Source organism: Prunus mume, linkage group LG8 (genome assembly GCF_029339155.1).
Source record: "Prunus mume cultivar Tortuosa linkage group LG8, ASM2933915v1, whole genome shotgun sequence".
Classification (NCBI taxonomy): domain Eukaryota; kingdom Viridiplantae; phylum Streptophyta; class Magnoliopsida; order Rosales; family Rosaceae; genus Prunus; species Prunus mume.
Window position 1 is genome coordinate 7955571 of NC_142705.1, and position 9319 is coordinate 7964889.

A 9319-nucleotide genomic window follows, 5' to 3' on the forward strand; every position below is an offset into this window, starting at 1 on the left:
TATATGTGAGCTTTTATGAATTAAAAAAGGAAAAACAAATAAAAAAAGAAAAAAAATTTGGTATTTTAGAGAGACTCGGGGTTTTTGGGGTCTGGTAAGCGCGCTTCTATGGGCTGTTTTTCGTAACGTGGCACGCTTGCTCCTTTTACTCTCTTCACAGATAACCCAAAAACAAATTTATTTATTACTATTTCCTCTTGGTTTTTGAGGTCCCTCTGCCAATCTTATCTGACTGGGTTTTCGAATTTTGCAGATCTTTTTCTTTTTTTCTCTCTGTTTTTATCTTCCTTTTTTATTTTATTTTCTGTTTTTATTTTGTTTCCAAGATTGGATGGGTGAAGGTGATGGATGCGAATTCCGGTGTGTTTTTCTTTGCTCGACCCTTCAATCGTTGATTAAAATCAAGAATTTCAAGTGGGTCTATTTGGATTCATGAATTTTCTTCTTTTTTTATTATTTAAAATGCCACCTTTTTTTTTAGTCTTCCTCTCCCTTTGACCTCTCATTTGTCCTGAAATATTGGTGTGTGTGTGTGTGTGTGTGTGGGCCTTTTCGGGTTTACACGATGTGCGTCTCTCTTTTTTAGGGAAGGAAATCGAAAATTTGGGTTGTGTACAATTAACCACGATTTATACAAGGATCGTGCATATGACAGAAGGGATGCTAATTAGCATTTATATTCTATGTTTCCTTTTAATCTGAGAAAACGCATATATTCATGTAGTGATGCCAACGCATGATCTAACTAACTCGCTATTTTTTTAGTAATGGATATTTAAATTTAAACATGTTTTTAATATTGGAAAGGGAAATACTACTAGAAAAGCTCACATGAACTATCGATTGTTTTTATTATTTGAGAATATGTTAATTATTAACAACACGATAACCCCACTTCATTACGAGATCATACATAAACAAACTAAATATTGAAATCTTGTTCATACCTAAATTTTATTCAATAAAGTGTACTTCAACACCGAGTAGTGTTACACAAAGTCCATGAAAGTTATAACACGTGTCGTCTACAATTAATTAAGATCTAATTATTGAGGCTATACCTTAATAAATTTTACAAACCTCCATTTCGATGGAAGAAAATAACTTGGGATTTAGCTAAAAGTCGGAAATTGAAGAGAAGAAATTGATATTTCCATTGTTTGGCAACTTAAATATGAAACTTATTAAATGACGCATGAGAAAAATCATGGAAATATGGGATCTAGATTCTCGAGTTTAATTTTCGCCAAAAGAGTCGTCATTTTGTAATTTCAATTGAGTAGGAATTCATTTTTATTGTAATTTATGTCATTTACAAAATTCAACATACATAAATTCAAATATTGAAGTTATTAATTCTCATGAATTTAAATGATGGAGATTTAAATTCCATCATTTTCTTCATCCAAACAGCGGGCAAGTGTATTTCAATTTCCAATACCAATACAATAATTTCATCCAAACAGATGTTATTATTAATATCATAATTTTTGTGTGTGTTTTCAGTTAAGTCAAGCGGGCAGTTCACTTGTTATTGATTGAACTGTGTCGGCTTCCCACATGACCTCTAACTACACTACAAAGAAGGTACAATCTACAGCGGCTCTGTTTGGTGTGGAAGATAGATATGAGTGCAGGTACGAACTTTCTTCTTCAATTTCTTGTTTTTGCTTTTAAACTTCTGCAAATAGCTGGTTGCAGCAGGACAAGTTCTGAAGCCTCATCTGACTCCTTGTTGTGGTTGTTGTTTCTTCACTATATTTTTTCGTTTTTGTGCGATGCTTTTTTTTATATATTCTTTTTGGAACCCTTTATGGCTTTATTCTAAAGCTGGTTCTTGCTTTTTTTGAGTTAACAGGGCATAATTCATCAAGTAGTGCTGCACAACAGCTAGAGGAAGAAAGAAAGACTAGCTGAGCTGACGCAAAGCTTAAAACATAAACAAATAAATTTGGGTTGTTATGTCTTTTTCATAACAAAAAACAAAATTGTGTAGTATGAATCAGATTATCCAACGCTGTGTCTTCTTGATTAAATTACACTAAACTTTAGCCACCACATAACAAGGGGGCCTTTGGTCACCAAGAAGGCTTATGGCTGCCCATTCAAGTCAAAGCTGCATAAATATACATGAGAGGAGAAAATGCAGCAGCCTGAATGAAATTTAGAAGGAGTCCGTAAATGCCGGAAGCTAGGTCAATCCATTCTGCCCTGCAAGATCCTCTTCTTCACTTCAGTTGGTGTTTCTGCAGCAATGTGAATGCACATTTTAAATGGTGGTAATAACCTCCAGCATAAAATGAGGGTGAAATATTATGAAGATAGCCTAGTTGCTATCTTTGGCAGCTTAGACGATGGAAGCAATGAAATTAGAATATTAGGCCCTGCCTAATTCTAAGTATGAATGTGAAAACGAAAAAAAAACAAAAACAAAAAGAGAAGAAAATTAAAATCTTATGATGCATCCAAGAGGAACACCTCCACTGTACATTACCTATTTTTATGGATAAGTTATAACACAGTTAGTTATATTGCTTAGAAGAAAAAAGTAGCTTACACAACATAGACATGGCCTCCCCACCCACTCAGACAATCTCGATCATCTGATGATAGCAATGTTTGAGAAACAATCTCAAAGAATTCCTCGGGTTCCCTGGTGAAATAATTAGAAAATATACTGTTATTACAGTTCCTGCAAATAGTAAGAAAATAAACAGGAGTACCAAATTTAGAATTAGAAGTAATAGCAGCAATCACCAACCCAATTACGTCTAACTAATTAGCGCGTAATAAATTCTACCATGAGTTAAGAGAAAAAAAATCCTGCGAATTATTATTCAAGCACATCTGGCAAGGAAGCCATTGTTTATCTCCATATATGTTTAGTTCAAGTAGCACTTGGCTGCTGACAATATAGGACCAAGAAGTTAAAACTTAGGAGATCCCTCAGCTTGTTTTTTCTTGACTTCTATTCTGTGGACCCTTACTCTGCTACTATTAGTAGTGTGATAATAACAAGGACTTAAAAAGTCATGGCCAGTGACAGCATGGATTCAAGTTCTCGAATGTTAATTATTTGATTTTCCATAACATCTAAAGTGTATTAAAATGAAAACGAAAAAATGTAAGCACATCAAATAACAAATCTTGACTGCCCAGTGGAAAGAGCAAAGCAACAAACCATCTCAGGCTTGAACATTGCCTCACAAGCACCAGAAAGGGACTCTGATGCAGTGCCAGCAACAACAAAATCTTTGGCTGGTTCCCTGCATACACAGAAGACAAATAATACCAATATGAAATGATAGATGCACATAAACATATATAATCAAAATACGAGTAAGCACGCATATGTATTCTACTTAGGAAGGTTGAAGAAATTTGTTTGAAGTCCTTAGGATCCCATCCCAGCAGCTCTAAAAAAGCGAAAAAGTCGGAAAAGAAAGGGAAAAGAAAAAACAAACCTACTTGGCTCCAGTTGAATCCATAGTGCAGAAGAATGGCTTATCTTCATCTCCCAATCCAGCAATTACAGGCTAACAGACAGAACACAGAAGTTTGGACCAAACCTAAATCACAAAAAGGCATGATTGTACACACCTCAACATTCAGATTAAGCTAACATATTCAATAGCACCTCATTATCAAATTGCTCAAGAAAATTTCAAACCTTTTCTCATAAAGAATAGCAGAGACGCAAAAGTCTCAGGCTTTATGTCCCTGTCTTCACGAAGCTGGTACAGTTTGTGCCGAAACAAAAGCCTCTGAAACCTTCATCATCAACCCACAAAGCCAATTTCACAGAACTAAATAAAGTTAATGTCTTTCTATTAAACAAAGTGAGAGGGGCATATACATACAGGGTCTAAGCATCGGTGGCGAGACCAGAGAGGCCGATAAAGAGCTTATCGTGAACTCTACGAATTCTCTGGAAACCGGTGGCGATTGTCTGAAGCTGAACACCGAGCCTTCGATCGCTTGCAATGGCGTAGCAGTTCTTGCCCACCATTGCGGTCAGGCACTCCCATTGTACTCGAAGATCTGTACAGCCATTTCAAACAGAAATCAATTCATTTGTATATGTAAAACCCTAAACGCAAATGTGGGTAATGAAATGCAAGCTTCAACCTACCGACATCAGAGATTAGTTTCTGCTGCTTGAATCGCTTTGAGTGAATGGAGAGGGTGATCGCTTTTGCGCAAGAGACTGGCAATACGAATCACTAAGGCCCTGTTTGAGTTCTTAATACTTTAAATCTTGATTGAAGCGCTCGTTTAAAGTTTTTTTTTTTGGTCGAAAAGCATTGCAAGTTTATTAAGCTAAAATAGCCACTCTCTTTTCATAAAAAAGAAAAATATATAAAAAAAGCCACTCTCTCTCCCCTTAATTGTGATGCCACACGTTCATTAGCTAAATAGCCACCAATCCTTTCAATGGATCCTAGCTCTTAATTTAATCCCTTCCGCAAACTCTTCATAAAATCCTTGCAAGATTATACCCATTTGCATCCCAAAAAGCTCCATCTCTTCCTTCACACACAACCATATACGTAATAAGATCAAAGATGGCACGCTCCATGCATTTATTTTCACTTGCCCTCCTCCTCATTCTCCTTCTGGTGATTACCGGTATTCTTCCATTGCCCCATGCTAATTTGACCTTTCAACCTTACCCCTTAGACCTTAGACCTAATAAAGATACAAAAGCATGTGGATGTGTGGCGCCTGAATGAAAGTGGCAAAAAATGATGCCTTGTGCATGCATAATCATGAACCATATAGCTCGTATGTATGCACGCAAAATGTTCTTTTAAAAACATATTAAAGTACGAATGACCATAATTAATGTGATTATTTCTTCAATGTTGAGAGTTCAGAATCACAGTGTGACAACATAAATTTGACAAGAAAACGTTCATTCCTATGCATACTAGAATTCTTTCGATTGATTTATGAATGACGTATATTAGTAAAGATTGACCGATGGCAATTGAGGGTAATAAAACAAAGCAGAAGAATCGTGTGACTAAGCATAAGGCATCTAACTAAACATAAGAGTCATCATGCTGCTAAGCCAAATAAGAGCAATAAGCACAAGTAGTGTGAGGTGATAACTCCTTGTCCGGTCTCCAAGCAAGGTTGCGAAACGAGAGGCCATTGCCATGAAATGTGCAGAATGGCATATGGTATGACTTCAATAGCGGCGAATGTGTTCGAGGCAAATGCATGTATGTGCCTTAAAAGCGATTGCTCATCTGCGTGTTGGAGAGCATTTATAAAATTACCAGCTGGTGCACTGGGTTTATGCCCTTTTTTTTGTTTTTCTGTTTTTCTATTTTTCTTTCTAGTCTTGTTCTTGCCTGTGATTTCATGTAAAATTCTCACTTGTCAATCAAATCTTTCTAAAATCCTCATCTGTTGTCACCTTCTCCTTAAATAAGACTTCTGATTGCAAAGGCACACTAAGAACGGCTGAAAAAAAAACAGTTGTAAAAAAAGCTTTTGTAACCAAAAGCCCAGTGAATGGAGCTATGGGCTATCGGAACAGAAGACCCCATCAATGATGCATGGACCAGCCCATTTGGGTAGAAAACTTAGCACAACCAAAAATTTTGAGGCCCAAAAATATTAGAAATCGATGTATTTTCTCCCATGCTATGTAGAGGTTGCAGAAGGTGGTGCTGGTATTGGACCCCAGTGGTAGATAATAGTAGTTATGTTATTAGCGGCACCTTAAAAGTTCTCATGACCAAAACTTTTTTAAGATATAATTGTTTTTTTTATAAGCATTTTTTATGTTGTTAAAATTGAAAAGTATAATTGGATATGGGTTTTTCTAAGCATAAATGATTTGCATTAAGATCAAGTAGGCGAACCCTTTTGGTGTTGGACCATCCACCACCTTAACAGAGAGAGAGAGAGAGAGAGAGAGAGAGATGGGGTTGAGGGGCAAAACTAGGAGGGAGAGAAAGAGAGATGCCTTTTGCTGGTTATGATTGGCATTGACTCACTTGTCCAAATGTCTTTGGAAAGTTCTCCTTTTCTGTCCCACTTGTGGGATTCTTCACCTTCCCCAACCCAAAACAGAGTTTATTCAACCCAAAAACTAAAAACAAGAAGGAAAAAAAGGAAAAGAAAAAATTCTTCCCCATTTTTACACAAAATGGTCTCTTTCTCTCCCCTCATATCTAAGCTAATTTGCTGAAGGACAATTTTTTATGTGGATCTAGTTTTTGCCAACTCGAGGCAACTCACTGACCAGTCCCCACTCAGTGATAGATGATGCATGAGCAGCAGCCTCAGATCAAGAAGCACAGATTCTGCTTCATCTTTAGCTCTGTACATTTGGGTACCTCATATTTCTCTACACACAAAAAAACCTCTGTTAAGTCTTATTTATGATTACCTATTTCCCTTCAGTTTCAAGGACCAAGCATAAAAATCAAGCCATATTTCAAATAGTTTTCCCATGTGAATCATTGCATTGTTCCTTCTTTATATGTAAATATGTAGTGTAGACCCCACAAAGTGGGGCATTGACTGATTGTTGAATGATTGTTGAATGAAAACAGAACTTGCCCATTAGTCAAGAAATTGCTCAAGGTCATTGAAATTTGAATCAGTAGTGAGAGAACATCTGTTTGGTCACAAACAAAATGATGAAGTTTTGATAACAGAACATGTTCTAGATTTTATTTAACGTTTTCATATAAAGAATAGGAAAATATAGTGAAACCAGCAAAAAACAAAGCCACCCTGCTTCAGAAGCTGCAGTTTCCATCCAATTTTATGAGCTTCTTTTGAATTTCAAATGCATTTTACATCCACTTCTAATTTGTCTTCTTTTACCACTCATGCTGCACATCTCTTGCTCTGCATCTTGATATGTGTATGTTGCAGGCTTGCAGCTAGTGTTGTTTATGTCCCCCAAGTTCTTAAAATTTGATTTTAAGCTATATGACAGACGTTTTATTGATTTAAAATCAATGGCAAAACCTTGTCTTAACCTAATCTTGTGTTTGGATTCTTTGGAAAACTAACAACTTTCTGAGAGAGATCTCAGTAGCATGGGACTCTATGTCCTACTCTCTTTGATCCTTGTAGCAAGGATGTCGTTTCTTGTGGTCCACGACTAAAGAATATCATTAATGCAACTTATAAATCCAAATTTCCATGAAGCATGTCTGTCAGTTTTGATTTGAAAATTTTGAAGATTCTCCTATTCTGCAATTGAATACATAATATATATTTTTTTTCTTCTTGGTTTTCTAATAATTTTGGCTTTGTGAAACCATCCATCTGACTTGTATAAACATTTTGATAATAAGATAAAATAGAAGTTTCATTTGTTTATTTATTGGAACCTAAAGCTTCAACCCCTAGTAAATGGAGCTTAAAATGTCAGATGGATCCAAAAGGAACCATATTTTCTGTCTCTACCCTCAACCCCAGATGAAGAATCCCTACGCGATAATATTGAAAAGGATTTCTGATGCTAAATAAACCAAGCCTAATAAGGCATAGCACACTGTATATAACTCGTTTTCATTTCAACTGATGAGCCTACTGATAGGGGTTGTTTCTTGTGTGCTAAAAAATTTATATTGATGGAGACAAATTTCGGTCATCTACACGCTTGTGGCTACTATTTAATTAGACATGAAAGTGACTACTAACCATTGATTGATGCAAGGATGCATCATGTGCACATAGACGATAAATAGAAGCAAAACTCTTGAAAATGCTCCTAACTTTTTATTTTCCTTCTTACCTTATATCTTGGGTTTTGGACTAAGCCCTTATTTTCAGTCTCATAATATACTAGGCTATTCTTTGAAGTTGTACTAAGATTTACCTTCGTGAAAAGGATAATTCATTCGAATGTACATGAGAGTCCAACTACATTGCATTGCCGGAATCCATGTTTGTATATTTGAAATAGGCTATTTTTGGAAGCAAGTTACACTAGGCTTCTGGTTTCTGCAATCTCAATATAAAAGGTACCCAGTAAATAATTCAGTTAAAAAAGGTTTCTACCGTTGAAAAGAAACGTCTGTCTCATTGCTCAGAGAGTCTCAGACCGAAAAAAGACCTCATTGCAGTGAAAAACGAAGCCTTTTCCTTTTCTTTTCCCCAATTAGGTGAATATCACGACAAAAAGAGAGAGACTGGCCACCTTACCACGCTGCCATTCATCTTTTTTCTTTTGTATTGGACCATTGGAATTGGAAAAGGTCAAGCCCCATATAATATAAAACATATTTTATTCGGTGGATTCTATGACAAACGTTAGTCCCCTTGACACTGAAGGACAGTTTGGGCATCAATTGTTTTCTCAAAAGAGATTTAGACAAAGAGAAAGCTCTCAAATCCTCTTGCTTTCAAGCATCCTATGTCTCCTTTATCCCTCACCTTTCATCCCTTTTGATGGGGAAGCTTTGCTTTTCTTCTAAAACCAAAACATTTGTGACCAAGTCATTATTGGACAAAACCCATTTTTGGTTTTTGCTCACAACTGTCTTGGCTCAGATAAATTTCAATCCACAAGCATTATCCCAAATTATGTATTTCTACAATTCCAATTATGTGGACTTAGAACTACTTCATCCTAAAACAACATACCACTGACTTTGCTTCAACTCTTGGGTTGAACTCATAAATCATCTTGTTGCCATGTAATGAATTGACAGATCACCATTCACGAAGAGTAATGCTATATTCCATCTTGCATACACAAGTTTTAGATGCACAAAGTCAATGTGAAATTGATTTTTGGAAAAGAATGTAAAAAAGGAAACAATTTGATGTGACATTAACAATATTGGAAGTATGGTTTGTTGTATGCACTTATGCAACGCCACAATTTCTTACATAGCATGGAGGATTTGTTTATAAAGTTAATATACGAAATCTATTGTGAATTAAAATACTTTTAACCATTTAATCTACTCACGAATTATAAAAAATAAATCGAGTAATCTCTTTTCTTATCCAAGAAATGTAATTTTAGTTGCAAACTCCTATTTGTAGCAATGGCATTGTCATTAATCAATTTTTTTTTATTTGTAAATATATAGCAATGGCATGCAATGCTCCATATGTAGCCAGCCCTAGATATCATACTAGTCTTAGACTTAGACCTATGTGTAGAGCAGAGCAAACAGTATGGGACAAGGGTGGAGGGGCGGTCACCAACTCCCACTTGCTTCACAACAAGAGAAGAGAATGTGGAAATTTCGTGTTTGTTATTTTTATGACATTAAAAATATGATCTTTATTCACGCACGCTATACATAGACCCAGACTCGGAGCCACTATT

The 9319-nt window shown here is 35.9% G+C and overlaps 1 pseudogene across 1 annotated transcript; it reads right to left on the reverse strand.

Moving 5' to 3' along the window:
- Positions 1-2005: 2005 nt before the first annotated feature.
- Positions 2006-4274, reverse strand: LOC103340019 (proteasome subunit beta type-3-A-like; annotated as a pseudogene). Its single transcript, XR_016122987.1, has 7 exons — positions 4133-4274; positions 3861-4041; positions 3671-3771; positions 3469-3569; positions 3182-3266; positions 2558-2653; positions 2006-2246 (listed from the first exon to the last, which is right to left on the reverse strand). The product of XR_016122987.1 is annotated as a proteasome subunit beta type-3-A-like (transcript).
- Between the last annotated feature and the right edge of the window lie 5045 nt (positions 4275-9319).